The sequence below is a fragment of the Pleurodeles waltl genome, chromosome 2_1 (genome assembly GCF_031143425.1).
Source record: "Pleurodeles waltl isolate 20211129_DDA chromosome 2_1, aPleWal1.hap1.20221129, whole genome shotgun sequence".
Taxonomy (NCBI): domain Eukaryota; kingdom Metazoa; phylum Chordata; class Amphibia; order Caudata; family Salamandridae; genus Pleurodeles; species Pleurodeles waltl.
In genome coordinates, this window is record NC_090438.1 from 351,950,302 (window position 1) to 351,969,028 (window position 18,727).

Genomic DNA, 18,727 nt, shown 5'->3' on the forward strand with positions numbered 1-18,727 from the left:
TCATGGGAGCGTACCATCATTCGCAGGAGACGATGGCAACAGTACTGGCCAAATTTCAGGAGACCCAGCGGCTGCAGGAGGAACAGTATTTGGGGATCAGGGAGGAACTCAAGTCCATCAACATCACCCTGGTCACCAATGTAGGGGTGCTGAAGGACCTTGTGAACACCAGGAGGGACACTGTGGCACAACAAGGGGCCCCTGACAATAGCCTGTATGATGAACAGCCCACCACCTCTGCCAGCGCTAGTGGACAGGAGGCACAGAACCACGACACCAGCACCCCACCCCCTGCAGATGGAGAACCACCCTGCAAACAGTCCCTGAGATACAGGACAAAGACAGAGAACAATGCCAAGACCCCCGCCAGGAAATGAGACCACCCTGAATGTCATCCTTCTGTCCCACTTCGTCACCCTGTCCATCCATCAACTGCCCTAGCTCCACTTCCTATGCCCCTTTGGACAATGCACCTGTGAAACAAAGACTGGACCCTGCCATGGACAATCCACCACTGTCACCCCTGCCCATTTTTGAATGCCCTCCACTATTTTCCACTGAAATAAACACCCTTGAAAACAATCTGGAGTCAGTCTGTGCTTTCACAAATGTGTATTTGCAGTAACTAAGGAAAACAGAATGTTGATTGTATTGTCAAAATACCTATATCACACAGCTCTAGTCCATGAGGTAATATAGCAGAGGTCACACAGTGGGATCCACATCTGTGAAATGGAAAGGCAAAGTGACAAGTCAGAGTCCATACACTGGGTGTAAGTGACAGACATATGATAGGTCTAACAATTGTATGAGATGTGTGAGTCAGTGACATCTTCTTACCTGTGTCTCACTGGAAGTATTGCTGGATAACGTTGTTTCTGTTGTCGATATCCTCTCCTTCTGCCTCCTCTTCTTCACTGTCCACAGGCTCCACAGCTGCCACAAGATCTCCTTTTGGACCATCCTCCTGCAGAAAAGGCACCTGTTGTCGAAAAGCCAGGTTGTGCAGCATACAGCAGGCCACGATTATCTGGCACACCTTCTTTGGTGAGTAGTAGAGAGAACCACCTGTCATATGGAGGCACCGAAACCTGGCCTTCAGGAGGCTGAAGGTCCTTTTGACCACTCTCCTAGTTCACACATGTGCCTCATTGTAGCGTTCCTCTGCATGTGTCCTGGGATTTCTCACTGGGGTCAGTAGCCATGACAGGTTGAGGTACCCAGAGTCACCTGCAAATGTCGAGGGACAAGTGTTAGACACACACTAACCCTTAGGGACAACCCCAGACCCAGACAATTATTCACACTGTATAGGGTCCTTGTCCTCACCTATTAGCCACATACGGTGCCTCTGGAGTTGCCCCATCACATAAGGGATTCTGCTATTCCTCAAAATGTAAGCGTCATGCACTGAGCCTGGAAACTTGGCATTCACATGGGAGATGTACTGGTCGGCCAAACACTGCATCTGCACATTTATTGAATGGTAGCTCTTCCTGTTTCTGTACACCTGTTCACTCCTGCGGGGGTACCAAGGCCACATGTGTCCCATCAGTGGCACCTATGATGTTGGGGATATGTCCCAGGGCATAGAAGTCACCTTTCACTGTGGGCAAATCCTCCACCTGAGGGAAAACGATGTAGCTGCTCATGTGGTTCTGCAGGGCAGACAACACTCTGGACAACACGTTTGAGAACATAGGCTGGGACATCCCTGATGCAATGGCCACTGTTGTTTGAAAAGAACCACTTGCCAGGAAATGGAGTACTGACAGGACCTAGACTAGAGGGGGGATTCCTGTGGGATGGCGGATTGCTGACATCAGGTCTGGGCACACAGTTCATGGATTGTTGCACAATCAAGTCTGTAGGTGACTATTACGTGTCTCTCTTCCATTGTCGACAGGTCCACCAGCAGTCTGTACACCGGAGGATGCCGCCATCTCCTCACCTGCCCCAGCGGACGTGCCCTATGGACGAGAACAACAAGCAGAGAGTCAGCCAACACTGAGGTATTAAAAAAAATATTAATTGCACACATTTGTCAATCCGCAATGTGCCTGTCACTGTGTGTATGCAAGGCCTAGATAGGTGTGACACATTTCAAATTTATGCCATGTGGCCCCCTGAAATGGCGGCTGCCTGACCTGTAAGGTGGGACAAGGGGATATGAGGTAACTGCGCTGGCGTTGTACACCGTCGCGGTAGGCGGTCGAAGCAATCCTCCATTGGTTAACATTGGACCCTCTGGGTCCCAGGAGCCAATGACAATGTACGCTGGCGGTGACGGTACGCACCACCGCGGACGTGAGCGCCATTTTCTGTCTGTTCACTCACTTGATACCTGACCTTCGACAGGAGAGGACCTACACTGCAAGTGCTGCTGTGACCTCAGTCTGGAAGCGACAATGACTCATGTGACTGGGGAAAGGGCCCCTGCCTTCACTTTGGAGTAGTTGGAGAAGTTAGTGGATGGGGTCCGCCTCAGTACACGCTATTCTACGGTCCTCCAGACAAACAGGTAAGTACACTGTGAGAATGCTGTATGGGGAATGCCTGTGTGATGGGGAATGCCTGTGTGTAGTGGTGTGGATGGAAGATGGGGGGGGACTGAGGCCTGCATGAGCGGACGGTGAGTGTATGTGCTTCAGGGCAAGGGTGGGAACGTGGGTCAATGACTGTGTAAGGTCTGGACAGTTAAAGATTATCCTTTTCCCCTGTACTATTCCTCTAGGTCAGCGCCCACCAGAAGAAGGATATTTGGCGTGCCATCGCCAAGGACGTCCGGACCCTGGTGGTCCACCACAGACGGAGCACCCACTGCCGTAAAAGATGGGAGGACATTCGCCGATGGAGCAAGAAGACGGCGGAGGCCCAGCTGGGGATAGCCTCCCAACGTGGGAGGGGTGCCCTGTCGCACCATGACCCCCCTGATGTTCCGGATCCTGGCGGTGGCCTATCCGGAGTTGGATGGGCGCTTGAGGGCATCACAGCAGCCACAAGGGGTGAGTACAGTCACATCCATCTGACTCTGCGCGCATTACGAGGTGTCTGGGTGAGGGAGGTGGGCTGTGGGTTCCCCTAGACCAGGGTGAGTTTTGTAGGCAAGGTCCATTCGTGAGGCAGGCTATGTGGCACCCCAACCCCACTAGTGGTAAGAGACAACTACACCTAGTCAGGCTCCTGTGACTTCCATGTGTGCAGCAGTCGGGCATAGGCCTTGTACCCCAGGTCCCTGTGATTAATTAGGGAACTCTAAGTGCATGGCGTAGTGCAGAGGGCTGCTGTGTCTGTAGTGTCCGCCAACGGTAGCGGTATTGCATGCACTGAACATGTCTTTCTTCTGTCTCCCCCCCCTTTTTGTGGTCTCCCTGTTCTTGTGTGCATTAGCATCATCAGGCGGAGGAACAGTGGCTCCGGAGCAGGAGGGAGCTGCATCCCACATGGCCCTGAAGGGCGAGACAACGGAGTCTGAAGCCACCAGTGGGATGGAGGGCGAGGGGAGCTCCACGGCGGGGACAGGAGGTGACATCAGCAACAGAGACTCTTCCTCTGATGGGAGCTCCCTTGCAGTGGCGGGCCCCTCTGTGCCCCCCGCATCAACAGGTACAGCCGCCACCCCCCCTACCAGCCCCACCCTCCCAGCAGCCCCTCAACATGTGTCCCGTGGCCGCTCACCCAGGAGGGTGGGCATCTCCTCTGCCCCAGGCACCTCAGGCCCTGCCCCAGTCAGCCCTGCTGCCCTCAGTGAGGAGGCTATTGACCTCCTCAGATCCCTCACTTTTGGGCAGTCTACCATTCTGAATGCAATCCAGGGTGTCGAGAGGCATTTGCAACAAACAAATGCATACCTAGAGGGCATTCATTCTGGCCAGGCAGCCCAACAGGGAGCATTTCAGGCTCTGGCCTCAGCACTGATGGCAGCCATTGTCCCTGTGTCCAGCCTCCCCCCTCCAACTTCCTCCACCCAGACCCAATCCCCTGTACCTCAGCCTATCCCAAGCACACAATCAGACCAGCATGCACACACCTCAACACACAAGGGTGGCTCTGGCAAACATAAGCACCACACATCCCACTGGCGCTCACACAAGCATCATACCCATGCACACATACCAACATTCACTGCCTCCACTGTGTCCCCCTTCTCCACGTCGTCCTCCTCCCTCCCTGTCTCGTCTCCACTCACACCTGCATGCACTACATCTTCAGCCACTACCTCCATCACCAGCACGCCCATCACCACACACCGCTCACGTGCACTCACCACCCCCACTACCATTCACACATCCCCTGTGTCCTCTACCAGTGTGTCTGTGAGCCCTCCTCCCAAAGTACACAAACGCAGCCACACAGCCACCCAACAGCCATCCACCTCACAACAGCCTCCAGCCCATGCACCTTCACCCAAAGTCAGCAAACGTACACCTCCTACAACCACTACCTCTTCCTCCACTCCCAAACCCCCTCCATCTACCCGTCCCAGTGTGTCTCAAAAGCTTTTCTATCTAATGTTGACCTCTTCCCTACACCTACCCCCCGTCCGTCCCCTAGGGCCTGCATTTCCAGGTCCCAACCCAGCATCTCAGCCACCAAATCACCGGGCACAGTGGTGCCAGCAACTGCGGGCTTTTGGAGTGCGCCAAGCAACAGGGCTGCCAGTGTTCCACGGAGCAAGGGCAAGGACATTCCGACCACCTCCAAAAGTAAAAAAGTTGCCCACATCCCACAGGGATAAGGCGAAAACACCTGCCACCAAGGGCTCAGGCAAAACAAAAGTGGATAGTGGCAAGACAGCTGCGCCACCATCCAAGGTGGGGAAGGGCCAGAAAATTAATGGCATGTCCACGTCGACGCCAACCTGCACGTCGGACAAGACCGCCACCAGCACCACCACCTGCACCGCCACACGCACCAGCACCGCAGTCACTGAGCCCGCCACCAGCACCGCAGTCACTGAGCCCGCCACCAGCACCGATGCCACAGAGCCCGCCACCAGCACTGATGCCACAAAGACCGCCTCCAGCACCGCCGCCACAGAGACCGCCTCCAGCACCGCTGCCACAAAGACCGCCGCCAGCACCGATGCCACAGAGCCCGCCGCCAGCATCGATGCCACAGAGTCAGCTGCAAGCACCGCCGCTACTGACACCGCCGCCAGCACCGATGCCACTGAGGCAGCCGCAAGCACCACCGCTACTGACACCGCCGCCAGCACCGCCTGCGGCCCCATGACATCCTGAGCCAGTGGCACCACCGCAGACATGGCTGCCATCCCCAGTGGTCAGTTGTCCGAGGCTGGTGGTCAGTTCCAGGAGCCTGGGCAGCTTGCATGTTGCACCACCGTCAGTGGAGTATCACATCCACTACCTCAGTCCTTGGCAGGATGAAGCACTCTGGGCACCAAGCCCCCTCCAGAACCAGTGGAGAAAGGCATCAACTACCTCAGTCCTTGGCAGGGTGAAGCACTCTGGGCACCAAGCCCCCTCCACAACCAGTGGAGAAAGACATCCACTACCTCATTCCTTGCCAGGATGAAGAACTCTGGGCACCAAGCCCCCTCCAGAACCAGTGGAGAATCACATCCACTACCTCAGTGCTTGGCAGGATGAAGCACTCCGGGCACAAAGCCCCCTCCAGAACCAGTGGAGACTGTTATCCACTTGAGAGACTGTGGCTTTGCACTCCCCAGGATAAAGGAGTGGGCAAACCACCTACTGGAGAGACTTGAGAGACTGTGGCTTTGCACTCCCCAGGATAAAGCAGTAGCAAACCCAGCCACTGGAGAGACTTGAGAGACTGTGGCTTTGCACTCCCCAGGATAAAGCAGTGGGCAAACCACCCACTGGAGAGACCTGAGAGACTGTGGCTTTGCACTCCCCAAGATAAAGCAGTGGGCAACCCACCCACTGGAGAGACTTGAGAGACTGTGGCTTTGCACTCCCCAGGATAAAGCAGTGGGCAAACCACCCACTGAAGAGACTTGAGAGACTATGGCTTTGCACTCCCCAGGATAGAGCAGTGGGCAAACCACCCACTGGAGAGACTTGAGAGACTGTGCCTTTGCACTCCCAAGGATAGAGCAGTGGGCAACCCACCCACTTGAGAGACTTGAGAGACTGTGGCTTTGCACTCCCCAGGATAGAGCAGTGGGCAAACCAACCACTGGAGAGACTTGAGAGACTGTGGCTTTGCACTCCCCAGGATACATCAATGGGCATGGAGCCCACTCATGGAGCTGGTGTCGTGCACTCATCCGGCTGAGGTGCCCCCCCTTCCTTTCCCCCTGAGTTGCCTGTTTCATTTCGATCTGATGCCCCTGCAGTGTTCTCTCCGTTTGGAGTCTGGTGTTGAGTGTGGGCTTCGCCCATGCATTTTGGGCCCAGTGGTCCACGGACTAAGAATGGTGCACTATCCGGACTTGTGTAGTTTGTGTACATAATTGTTTATACTGTATTTCAAGTTTTGACGAATGGATTTTTATTTATTACAATCGTTCAACTCATTTCCTTTTGTCCTTGCGATCTTCCGGGGGGTGGGGGGTGAGGGGTGTAAATGTAATGTTGCAGCATGTATTTGTGTGTATGTTGTTGTGGGTGAGGGTGGGGGTGTTGCGTGCGTGTGTCACTCTCTTTTCCCTCCCCCTCCCCTGTGTTGTAGGTGCAGTACTCACCGTGGTCGTCACCGCCGTCTTTCGTGCTCCTGGTAGAGGAGCAGGAATACTATCGCAGGGAGTATTTGGAGTTCTGGCTTCATGGCGTCCTGGTTCCTCGTGGAATGTGTAGAGGTGAGTGCTTTCCCTTCCAAGTCCTGTTTCCGCCGTGTTTTTATTTGCGTTGGTTCCGCCCTGGAAAAGGTGGCAGATTGGCCTCTCATAATAGTGTGGGTGGTACATTGTCTTCCACCTATCTGTTGGCGGTGACCGCCAAGCTGTTTGTTTGTACCGCCATGGCAGTCAGAGTGGTAAAGATGCTGTCTATGTTGGCGGTTTCCGCCATGGTCGTGATTCCATTTTTTTTTACCGCCGGCCTGTTGGCGGTCTTACCACCACTTTAACACCGACCGCCAGGGTTGTAATGAGGGCCTATATCTCATTTTGATGTAGCATATACAGAGCCAGCTTCCTGCAAGACCCCACCCCAGAGCCCAGGAAAGCAGGAGTAAATCACAGTAAGTTTCCTAAAACACACAAGAAGTTGTGATAGAACATATTATGCAAGAAGCAGAAGAGACTTCAAGACACCAACAATGGATTCCTGGACCTGAAGATCTGTGGAATAAGGGGACCAAGTCTAAGAAGTAGTGAAGAGTCCAGGGAGAACAGGAGTCCCTGCAAACCCAGATGAAGGTGTAAAAGAAGAACCACCGGTGAGAAGACAAAGTCAGTATTGCACCAAAGAAGACAGATGTGGGGTCCTGGTTGGTGCAGAAGATGTCCCTCACCGGAAGGATGAATGCAGTCTGGTTTCCGTCGCTGGATTACGCCAACAATCCTTGTCACACGCAAAGCTCACAGTGAAAGGAACATGGCTCTGCCCGGGACCAGAAGGCACCTGGTGGCCTCTACCCTGGAGGGGGAGCCAAAGGGGGCTCTCAGTAACTCAGAAAGTCCTCAGAAGACCAGGCAGCGCACACAGGAGTCCCACAGCATGGAGACAAAGGAGGTGCAAATGGAGGCCCACACAGCACGACACAAAGAGATCCCACGCTGCCAGAGAACCACTCAGGAAACTGTGCATCGCAGAATGGAGTGCTGGGAGCCTCAGCTATGCTGTGCACGAAGAACGTCTCGGAAGGTCGCACACAAGCCTTGGCAACTGCAAGTCATGCGGTGCACAAGGGTACTGTCTTGAGTGGGGAGGCAAGCTCCTACCTCCACCGAAGTTGGACAGCTGGACCTTAGGACTGTCAGGGTCACTTTAGTCCATCACCTGTGTTGCTGGATCCATACTTGTTGTCTGAAGAGGGGACCTATGCCACCGGTTGACACTGCAGGCAGTTGCCTGCTGAAGCAGGGAACTGACTCCGTCATTCCATGGGAGATTCCTTCGGTTCTTCTGGTGCAGGCTGAAGACAGGCAGTCCTCGGAGGATGCACAACCTAGAAACTGTTGCAGTTGCTGGTAGGAGCTGAAATTACAATGTTGCAGAATCGTCTTTGCTTCTTTGTTGCAGTTTTGTAGTGATCCTGGAGCAGTCAGCGGCTATTCCGTTGGTAGAAGCTGAAGTAAAGGATGCAGAGGATTCCTGCTGGAGTCTTGCAATCTGAATCTGAAGAAACAATCAGAGGAGAGACCCTAAATAGCCCTGAAAAGGGGATTGGTCAATTAACCAGGTAAGCACCTATCAGGGGAGGTCTCTGACATCACCTGCTGGCACTGGCCACTCATATGCTCCCAGAGTGCCCCACCTCCTTGGAATCCAAGATGGCAAAACCCAGGGGCACTCTGGAGGAGCTCTGGGCACCACCCCTGGAGTTGTGATGGACAGGGGAGTGGTCACTCCCCTTTCCTTTGTCCAGTTTCATGCCAAAGCAGGGACTGGGGGTCCCTGAACCAGTGTAGACTGGATTATGCAAGAAGGGCACCATCTGTGCCCTTCAAATCATTTCCAGAGGCTCTGGGAGGATACCCCACCCATGCCTGTAACACCTATTGCCAAAGGGAGAGGGTGTAGCACCCCTTTCCCAAAGGAAATGCTTTGTTCTGCCTTCCTGGGATTGAGCTGCTCAAGCACCAGGAGGGCAGAAGGCTGTCTGTGAGGTGGCAGCAGCTGGGGCTGTCTAGAAAACCTCAGAAGGCTGGTATGGCAGTACTGGGGGTCCACTGTGGAGCCCCAAGAGTGCATGGGATTGTGCAACCAATACTGAAATCAGTATTGGGGTACACTTCCCAGTTGTTAAACACCTTACATAGCCATATTCAGAGTTACTCATTGTGAAGCTGGACATAGGTATTGACCTGTGTCCAATGCACACTTAAAATGGCATCCCCGCACTCAGGAAGTCTGAGAAAATGGGCTTGGGCGACGTGGACACACAGGAACTTTGCACCCAGCCTTCAGGGTAGGAAGACCTGATATTTAGGTGACTTAGAAGTGACCTGGTGCAGTGAAAATGGCAGTGAAATAGTGCATGCATTATTTCACACAGGCTGCAATAGTAGCCTTTGCATGGGCTCCCTATGGGTGGCAAATGAAATGCTGCAGCCCATAGGGATCCCCTGGAACCCCAATGCCCTGGGTACCTGGGTACCGTATACTAGGGACGTATAAGGGAGGACCATTATGCCAATTTGGAGTGAAATACTGAGTTAACAGTATGTAAGGTCAAATTTGGAAACAAAGAAAGCACTGGGGTCCTGATTAGCCGGACTCCAGTGACAATTTAGACAACAGTGAAACATACTGACAAGCAGGCCATAAACCATAAACACTGTGGTCCTGACTAGCAGGATCCCAGTGAAACAATCAAAAACACACTGACATCAGGCAGAAATTGGGGGTAACATGCCAAAAAGAGGGTACTTTCCTACAAAGTGTGCTGCAGCTCTTAGGGGCCCCCTTCAGTACTCATGCCCTCTGAACCACGGGTACCATTTACTATGGACTTACAGAGGTACTAAAGGGCCTAGTCACTTGGGAATCAAGGGACCAGGTGTCTTGTTTTGGGGAAGGAAACTGGCACTGGGGACCTGGTTAGCAGGAACCCAGTGTACTTGAGTCAAAGTTGCACCACAAACCAGGCAAAAAATGGTGGGGGGGAGGGTTACTGCAAACAGACACCTGACACCTCCCCTTTGTTGTCTGCCCATCAATTCCCTATTACTGCCAAATGGTGTCCCAAGCAGCGGCTGCCTCTGCAAATCTCAAGAGGAGGGGTTGGGGTTAGGGGGAATAACAGTGATAGGGTGAAAGTGAAAAAATAGATAAACTTACCTCAACAGACGCCACCGTATCCTGCAGCCTCGCGATCCTCTTTCCTCGATGGGGTGTCCCAGCATTCCCTGGGACACAAGCACAGGCAGGAGCCTGGTGCTGGTTTCATGCTAAAGCTGGCATGAAAGCAGCTTCAGGATTGTTCAGAGCGGCTTGGACTGCCACTCAGACACAAGCCTGGGGCCTTTGCAGTTTCTCAGACAGCCGGCCAAACACACATGTGCCCTTAGGTGCACTCTCTCCTCCTTCCCCCTCCCACCTCCTCTGACCCACCTGCCCCTCCCTTCACATGCTGCAGAAAAATGAAACGATAGTGAACTACTGTTTTTTTTTTTTTTTTTGCTGCTGGCTCAGGCAGAGAGGCGACACTCCTTTGCCTTTGCGAAGCAGCCGCCCCTGGTCCGTGAGCAGGCTCTTTATAGTGGGGTGGCCATCTAAGCTGATATTTCCCCGCTAGGTATTCTTATGTAATTGAAGCTCTGCATTCCGATGTTTTTAGACATGAAAACCTAAAAAAAAGTCTGCCTGCTGCACAGTAGCGCTCTGTGTGAGGCCAGCGGTCTTTGACAGAGATGACAGACCACTACCGTCAACCTCGCAGCTCCACCGCACTGCCAAACTAGGATATCTACCTAAGGCCCTCATGTTTTCTCTATGTAGAAATCCTGTCTCACTGATCCAGATCACATGATCAATCCGACATAATACCTGTAACAAGTGATGCAAACCAGAACAAGATCCATCAAATGCCAACACGGTATAGCACAATGTAGACGAACGTTTAACTCACAATTGCGAAGAAAGAGGGGCAGGAGGAGATTGGAGTGAGGCGTATAATGGACATTGGATAATGATTGTGGTTACTTTGCTGTTAACGTTTTCCCTAGTTGTTTGTAAACGAAGGTTTGTTTAATATTAGAAGAGTAAACTTGAAAACGGCTGCTGATAATTAAAGTGAAGAAAGAAATGCATAATCCTCGCCATAAATCCAGTTAGAATCTACCATGCAAACCTTACCAGATCAACTAGAGGCATTGGAAATTCATAACGATGCACTGAAATAAATGGCTCGAGACAGAAATAATTCACTGTGTTTTGAAAGCACATCCCTGAACCGATATGGAGCTGATCATCCATTTACCTGCCCCTTTCTGCCTTCTCTCTTTTTGAGACTCGCCGCTTTGAATGTCTTTCAATTAACATCTTTCCAGGAAATATATGTTCATCCCTTCTGACTTTAACATTGGATGTAGTCGTGCTCCTATTCAGTGCATTTTCCTCCCTTTGAAGCTTACGTTGGTATAATATTGTGTAAAAGTTAAATACGTATAACAGTGATCTGAACTAACCAAGAGAAGACAAATAGCTTTATATAAAAACCTTAAATCAAAAACTATCAATTCGGATACCTTTTCAAAGGCGGAAGGCTGATCATTTTATATTAGGGAAGTCTATGCATTTCTAATTCTAATGCGGTAGCTCCCTCTACTGACAAACAACATGAATTGTCTCGCACATACATCTGACCAGTCCTGCCATGTTACCTTCTTATAAATGTCAATTGTATGTTCCCTAATTTGTATTTTCTCTAAATTAACTGCATAACAAGATGCTCTTTTTTTAAAATTCAAAATGCCATTAAAGCCTCTTGCTGACATATATTCATTGGTAGGGATGCCATTCAACTCACCTTTATGTATAAATAAAGCCGAATTACAATGGTAATGCTAGTTTACTCTTTCTAATAGTGAAACAACGCTGTGCAGATGAAAGAGTACTGCAAAATCGCATTTGTCTGCACAGGTTTGCAGTGACGCGTCCTCGTTGTAAAGACTCCACGACGAGGTACGGAGTTATTGCAGCTTCATATTTATTAAAATTTTATGTCAAGACCGGAGATTCCTATTATGCTTTACTTTTCTTGCTTTAATTTAACAGCACCAGTCAAGAACATTAAATTATCTACAAATCCCAGATGGCGATGATTATAAGCCAATGGGAAGAGAAACATAGGCCCTCATTACAACCCTGGCGGTCGGTGTTAAAGTGACGGTAATACAGCAATCAGGCTCGCGGAAAAAAATGGGATTACACCTGTGGTGGAAACCGCCAACATAGACAGCCACTTTAACACTCCGACCGCCACGGCAGTAGAAACAAACAGCGCAGTGGTCACCGCCAACAGACAGGCGGGAGACAAAGTACCGCCCACCCTATTACAAGAGGCCTATCCGCCACCTTTTCCGGGGCAGAACCAATGCTATCAAAAGCACGGCGGAAACAGTACACAGAAGGGAAAACACTCACCTCTCAACACCCAACGAGGAACCAGGACGCCATGGAGCCCGAACTTCATGTGTTACCCATGTTGGTTTACCTCCTCTTCTATGAGGAGTACGAACGGCGGCGACCACGGTGAGTACTGCGCCTACAACCCAGGGGAGGGAGGAGGAAACAGAGTGACACACACACGCAACACCCCCACCCTCACCACCACACACAACAACAGACACACAAATACATGCAGCAACATTACATATACACCCCCGCACCCCCTAGAAGAACACAAGGACAAAAGGAAATGATTGTAACCATTGTAACCAAAAGTCAAAATTCAGTATATACAAATATGTGCACCAACTGCACAAGTCTGGATAGTGTACTAATCATTGTCCGTGGACCACTGGGCCCAAAATGCATGGGCGAGGACCACACATAATACCTGACTCGAAACGGAGAGAACACTGCTGGGGCATCAGATCGAAAATATACAGGCACCTCAGGGGGAGGGAGAGGGGGGGCACCTTAGCCTGATGAACGCACGACACCACTGCTGCACGAGGGGGCTCCATGCCCATTGATGTATCCTGGGGAGTGCAAAGCCACAGTCTCTCAAGTCTCTCCAGAGGGTGGGTTACCCACTGCTTTATCCTGGGGAGTGCAAAGCCACAGTCTCACAAGTCTTTCCGATGGGTGGTATGCCCACTGCTTTATCCTGGGGAGTGCAAAGCCACAGTCTCTCAAGTCTCTCAAGTGTGTGGTTTGCCCACTGCTGCATCCTAAGGAGTGCAAAGCCACAGTCTCTCAAGTCTCTCCAGTGGGTGGTTTGCCCACTGCTTTATCCTGGGAAGTGCAAAGCCACAGTCTCTCAAGTGGATAACAGTCTTCACTGGTTCTGGAGGGGGCCTGGTGCCCAGAGTGCTTCATCCTGCCAAGGACTGAGGTAGTGGATGTATCTCTCCACTGGTTCTGGAGGGGGCCCGGTGCCCATAGTGCTTCATCCTGCCAAGGACAGAGGTAGTGGATGTGATTCTCCACTGGTTCTGGAGGGGGCCTGGTGGCCAGAGTGCTTCATCCTGCCAAGCACAGAGGTAGTGGATGTCATTCTCCACTGGTTCTGGAGGGGGCATGGTGCCCAGAGTGTTCCACATGCAGTGAGGCCGGTACAATTCCCTCACCTGGGTGTATGTGCCATGAGATTTGAGAGGTTCAGGTAGCATGATACGCCATGGAGGCAGCGACATACCCCACACTGCTGCGGCTATGCCTTCCACCTGCAGGTGTAAACAGTGATGGAAGAAATGCCTCATGGAAGCTGCCCAGGGTCCAGGAACTCTCCTCCAGCCTCAGACGACTGACCACTGGGGGTAGTAGCCATGTCAATGGTGGTGCCTGTGTCCGAGGACACCGCGGGGCCGGTGGCCGTGCTTGAGGCGGTGCTGGCGGTGGTGCATGGGTCAGCACCTGCAGAGGGACACAGCAGGACCTTTCCTGCAGCCTTGGACGGCTGCCCACTGGAGAAGATGCTGGGGACTGTCGCTGAGGCTGTAGACGTGCCGGGGGCGGTGCAGGTGGCGGTGCTTGTGGCGGTGTCTGTTGCGGCGGTGCTGGCGGCAGTGCATGGGTCAGCACCTGCAGAGGGACACAGCAGGACGTTTCCTGCTGCCTCGAACGGCTGCCCACTGGGGAAGATGCTGGGGACTGTCGCTGAGGCTGTAGACGTGCCGTGGGAGGTGCAGGTGACGGTGCAGGTGGCAGTTGTGGTGGCGGTTGTGGTGGCGGGGCAGCTTGCGGTGTTTGCCGCCATACAGGTTGGCGTGGTCGTGGACAGAAAGTGTGACACTGGTCCCTCAGTCGGTGCCACCATGCCCTCTCCGGACCTGCTCTTCAGCTTTTGGCCCTTCCCCAGCTTTGATGGTGCCGCAGTTGTCTTGCCACTATCCCCTTTGGTTTTTGCTGAGCCCTTGGTGGCTGGTACTTTCAGCTTCTCCCTCCGGTATGTGGGCACCTTTTTCACCTTGGCAGGTGGCGGAATGTCCTTGCCCTCGCTACGTGGCACACTGGCAGCCCTGATGGGTGGCGCACTCCATGACCCCGCAGTTGCTGGCACCACTGTGCCTGGGGATTTGGTGGCTGAGGTGCTGGGCTGGGACCTGGAAAGCCTGGCCCTAGGGGAAGGACGGGGGGGAAGTGTAGGGAAGAGGTCAATGTTAGCCAGGAAGAGTTTCTTAGACACAATGGGACAGGAAGATGGAGGGGGTTTGGGAGTGGAGGTAGAGGTAGTGGTTGTAGGAGGTGTACGTCTGCTGAATTTGGGTGAAGGTGCATGGGCCGGAGGCTGTTGTGAGGTGGATGGCTCTTGGGTGGCTGTGTGCCTGCGTTTGTGTACTTTGGGAGGAGGGCTCACAGACACACTGAGAGAGGACACTGGGGATGTGTGCATGGTAGTGGGGGTGGTGAGTGCATGTGAGCGGTGTGTGGTGATGGGCGTGCTGGTGATGGAGGTAGTGGCTGAGGATGTAGTGCATGCAGGTGTGAGTGGAGGCGAGACTGGGAGGGAGGAGGAGGATGTGGAGCAGGGGGGCACAGTGGAGGCTGTAGATGTTGGTGTGTCTGCATGGGTCTGGTGCTTGTGTGAGTGCCTGTGGGATGTGTGGTGCTTATGTTTGCCATGTCCACTCTTGTGTGTTGATGAGTGTGCATGCTGGTCTGATGGTGTGCTTGGGATAGGCTGAGGTACAGGGGATTGGGTCTGGGTGGAGGAAGTTGGAGGGGGGAGGCTGGACACAGGGACAATGGCTGCCATCAGTGCTGAGGCCAGAGCCTGAAATGCTCTCTGTTGGGCTGCCTGGCCAGAATGAATACCCTCCAGGTATGCATTTGTTTGTTGCAAATGCCTCTCGACACCCTGGATGGCATTCACAATGGTAGATTGCCCAACAGTGAGGGATCTCAGGAGGTCAATAGCCTCCTCACTGACGGCAGCAGGGCTGACTGGGGCAGCAGGGCCTGAGGTGCCTGGGGCGAAGGAGATACCCACCCTCCTGGGTGAGCGGGCAAGGGACACACGCTGAGGGGCTGCTGGGAGGGCGGTGCTGGTAGGGGGGTGGCGGCTGTACCTGTTGATGCGGTGGGCACAAGAGAGCTCCCATCAGAGGAGGAGTCGCTGTCACTGCTGTCTGCTCCTGTCCCCGCCGTGGAGCTCCCCTTGCCCTCTGTCCCACTGGTGGCTTCAGACTCCGTTGTTTCGCCCTCCAGGGCCAAGTGGGTTGCAGCTCCCTCCTGCTTCGGTGCCAATGCTCCTCCGCCTGATTATGCTATTGCACACAAGAACAGGGAGACCACAAAAGGGGGAGAGAAGACAGAAGAAAGACATGTTCAGTGCATGCAACACCACTATCATTGGCGGACACAACACACATGGAGCAGCCCTCTGCACTACGCCATGCACTAACAATTCCTAGACATTTCAGCTGACCATGGGGTACGAGGCCTAAGACCAATTGCTGCACACCTGGAAGTCACGGGAGCCTGACTAGATGTAGATGGCTTTTACCACTGGTGGGGTTGGGGTGCCACATAGCCTGCCTCACAGGGGACCTTGCTTACAGACTTCACCCTGGCCTAGGGGAACCCACTGCCCACCTCCCCCACCCAGACACCTCGTAATGTGCACTGAGTCAGCTGAATGAGAGTGTACTCACCCACTTGTGGCTGCTGTGATGCCCTCAAGCGCCCATCCAACTCCGGATACGCCACCGCCAGGATCCGTGACATCAGGGGGGTCATGGTGCGACGGGCACCCCTCCCACATTGGGAGGCCATCCCCAGCTGGGCCTCCGCCGTCTTCTTGCTCCAGCGGCGCAGGTCCTCCCATCTTTTACGGCAGTGGGTGCTCTGTCTGTGGTAGACCCCCACGGTCCGGACATCCTTGGCGATGGCACGCCAAATAGCCTTCTTCTGGTGGGCGCTGACCTAGAGGAATGGTACAGGGGGAAAAGGAAATTACTTACCCGTCTGGACCGTCATACTCATTGCCCCCCAGTTCCCACCCTTGCCCTGACGCACATACACTCCCCATCCGCACATGCAGGCCTCAGCCCCCCCATGTATCTTCCATCCACACCACTCAAAACAGGCATTGCCCATGCAGCATGCTCACAGTGTACTCACCTGTTTGTCTGGAGGACCATACAGTTGTGTGTACTGGGGGAGGACCCCATCCACTAGTTTCTCCAACTCCTCCAAAGTGAAGGCAGGGGCCCTTTCCCCAGACACATGAGCCATTGTCGCTTCCAGACTGAGGTCACAGCAGCACTTGCAGTGTAGGTCCTCTCCTGTTGAAGGTCAGGTATCAAGTGAGTGAACAGACAGGAAATGGCGGTCACGTCCGTGGCGGTGCGTATCGTCACCGCCGGCGTATATCGTTATTGGCTCCAGGGACCCATAGGGCCCAATGTTAACCAATGCTGAATTGCGCCGCGATCTTCGACCGCCCACTGCGACGGTGTAGAACGCCAGCGCAGTTACGTCATATCCCCTTGTCCCACCTTACAGGTCAGGCAGCTGCCATTTCAGGAGGCCACATGGAATGGATGTTAACTGTGTCACACCTATCTAGGCCTGGAATATAGACAGATACCGGCACATTGTGAATTAATTACGTTTCTGAAAATAAGACATTGTGATACCTCAGTGTTGGATGACTCTCTGCTCGCTGTTCTCTTCCATAGGGCACGTCCGCTGAGGCAGGTGATGAGATGGTGGCATCCTCCGGTGTACAGACCCCTGGTGGACCGGTCGACAATGGAAGAGAGACACATCCTGGTCACATACAGACTTGATCGTGCAACAATCCAGGAACTGTGTACCCAGTTGGAGCCGGACCTGATGTCGGCTATCCGCCATCCCACAGGAATCCCCCCTCTAGTGCAGGTCCTGTCTGTACTCCATTTCCTGGCCAGTGGGTCTTTTCAAACAACAGTGGCCATGGCATTAGGGATGTCCCAGCCAATGTTCTCAAACGTGTTGTCCAGAGTGTTATTTGCCCTGCTGAAACACATGCACAGCTACATCGTATTTCCTCCGGTGGAGGATTTGCCCACAGTGAAAGGTGACTTCTATGCCCTGGGACATATCCCCAACATCATTGGTGCCATTGATGGGACACATGTGGCATTTGTCCCCCTCTGCAGAAATTAACAGGTGTACAGAAACCGGAAGAGCTACTGTTCGATGAATGTGCAGATTGTGTGTTTGGCAGACCAGTACATCTCCCATGTGAATGCCAAGTATCCTGGCTCTGTGCATGACGCTTACATTTTGAGGAATAGCAGCATCCCTTATGTGATGGAGCAACTCCAGAGGCACCGTGTGTGGCTAATAGGTGAGGTCAAGGTCCCAATACAGTTGACATAGGTGTCTGAGTCTGGGGTTGTCCCTAAGGGTTAGTGTGTGTCTAACAGTTGTCCCTGGACATTTGCAGGTGACTGTGGTTACCCTAACCTGTCATGGCTACTGACCCCAGTGAGGAATCCCAGGACAAGGGCAGAGGAAGGCTACAATGAGGCACATGGGTGAACTAAGAGGGTGATCGAACGCACCTTCGGCCTCCTGCAGGCCACATTCTGATGCCTCCATCTGACAGGTGGATCCCACTACTACTTACCGAAGAAGGTGTGCCAGATAATCGTGGCCTGCTGTATGCTGCACAACCTGGCTTTGCGACGCCAGGTGCCTTTTCTGCAGGAGGATGGGCCAGATGGTGGTCTTGTGGCAGCTGTGGAGCCTGTGGACAGTGAAGAACAGTAGGGAGAAGAAGAGGATACCGACAACCGAAACAACATCATCAGGCAATACTTCCAGTGAGACACATGTAAGAAGATGCCACTGCTTCCCACATCTCATTCTATTGTTGGAACCAGCATAAGTGTGTCATTTTCATTTATTGTATGGACCCTGACTTGTCACTTTGACTTTCCATTTCACAAATTTGGGTCCCACTTTGTGCCCTCTGCTATGTTTACTGCTGCCCTACAGCTGTGTTAAATTGGTATGTGAACAAGTAAATTGACATTGCTATATTCCATAGTTATTGCAATTACACATTTGTAAAAGGACAGACTGACTCCAGATTGTTTTGTGATTGTAGTGTGTTTATTCCTGTGCAAATAAGTGGAGGGGATTGTAAAATGGTCTGGGGTGATGGTGGAGGAATGTCCATGGCAGAGTCCAGTCTATTTGTTTCATAGGTGCATTGTGCAAAGGGGCATAGGAAGTGGATCAATGGCAGTTTAAGGATGGACAGGGTGACATAGTGGGACAGAAGGGTGACATTCAGGGGGGTCTCATTTCCTGGCGGGGTCTTGGCAATGTTCTCTGTCTTGTTCCTGGATCTCAGGGACCGTTTGCGGGGTGGTTCTCCATCTGCAGGGGGTGGGGTGCTGGTGTCCTGTTGTTCCTGTGGCGGTGCCTCCTGTCCACTAGCACTGGCGGAGGTGGAAGGCTGCTCA